The following is a 1881-nucleotide window of genomic DNA, read 5'->3' as shown; positions in this document are numbered from 1 at the left end:
CCTTCGGAAGGGAACTCCTGGCAGCATACTCCGCGGTGAGGCACTTCCAGCCGTACATGGAGGCTAAGGAATTCCACATCCTGACGGACCATAAACCCCTCACCTTCGCCCTACACTCGAGGACCCGCCGCCAATCCCCTCGCGAGGAGCGCCACCTGGACTACATCTCACAGTTCACGACGGACATCTGTCACATCCGGGGCGCGGACAACGAGGCCGCCGATGCCCTCTCGAGGGTTACCATAGCTGCAGCGACCCACGCCGACGACGCAGTGGATTACCACCTGGTCAGCAGTGAACAACGCCAGGACGCATCCATGATTTCGCTCATAGAGAGCCAGACTTCCCTTAGCCTTGAGAGAGTCAAGATCCCAAACTCCCGCGACGACCTGCTCTGCGATGTCTCCCTCGGCTACTCACGACCATACATCCCGCCTTCCCTCCGCCGGCGAGTCTTCGATGCATACCACCAGCATCAAGGCATCTGGGGCACCAACATCTCATCCGCGGCAAAGTCGTCTGGCCTGGCATCAACAAAGATGTTTGACAGTGATGCCGCTCGTGCATCGAATGCCAGAGGACCACGATCTACAGGCATACAGAATCTCCCTTTCAGACGTTCCCTATCCCAGATGAAAGGTTCCAACACATCCACATCGATATAGTCGGACCCCTGCCCTCGGACGACGGCTACAGCTACATCCTGACGATGATCGACCGCTTCACTGGATGGCCGGAGGCTACGCCTATCCGCGACATCACCGCAGCGACGGTCGCCAGGACCTTCCTCAGCACCTGGATCTCCCGTTTCGGCACGCCTGATACCGTCACTACCGACCGCGGCGCCCAGTTCGAGTCGGAACTCTGGCGCCAGCTGATGGTACTACTCGGTTCCAAGAGAATCATGACGACCGCCTACCACCCCTGCGCCAACGGCATGGTCGAGCGACTCCACCGACATATGAAGCAGGCCCTGACATCCTCCTCCTCCAACAGGAGGTGGGTCGACCAACTCCCCCATGTCCTTAACATCCGGACATCCTTCAAAGAGGACCTGCAGTGCACCGCAGATTTCATCGTCACAGCCGGCAACTTCGAACCAGGAACCTTCGGCAAACAACTCTGCGAACGGATGACCCGGATATGCAGCCGACCGACGAGACCCACCCGACAACAGGATATATACATGCCCCCAGGACTCTAGGATTGCTCTCATGTCTTCGTGAGAAAACATCCCAGACCTCCTCTCTGTCCTCCATACAAGGGTCCATTCCCGGTCATCCGAAGAGGCGACAAGACGATCACCATCCGCCGCCCAAAGGGAGAAGACACCGTGACCGTCGACCGCGTTAAACCAGCACACCTACACCAGCCCATCAAAATCGCCAAAGTCCGTTTCGCGACCGCGAAACTAGAGGGGGAGTACTGTAGCGGTTCCTGATTGGCCATCAATCGAGAACCGCACCTGACCTGTGATTGGCCGACTCCTGCCTCAGGACTGCCCAAACTGACTGAGTAAACATCGCCGGTCAGGTTTTTAAGCAGCCGGACCTGAGCCGGAATCATCATTCGCCTCACGACGGTTGCTGACATCACTTGTGCTTGGTTTATCACCAAATAAAGAGATAAAAATCCAGTTCGGTTTTATAACCCCAACAATATATATATACATATATATATACATATACATACATATATGTGTGTGTGTGTGTGTCAGTGTGTGTTTATTCATATTTATTTTTAAACATACATATATATGTATACATATATATATATATATATATATATATATATATATATATATGTATATATATGTATGTATATATATATATATATATATATATATATATATATATATATATATATGTGTGTGTGTGTGTG

Source organism: Penaeus vannamei, chromosome 39, assembly GCF_042767895.1.
Source record: "Penaeus vannamei isolate JL-2024 chromosome 39, ASM4276789v1, whole genome shotgun sequence".
NCBI classification, from domain to species: Eukaryota; Metazoa; Arthropoda; class Malacostraca; order Decapoda; family Penaeidae; genus Penaeus; species Penaeus vannamei.
This window is presented reverse-complemented; position numbering follows the sequence as displayed.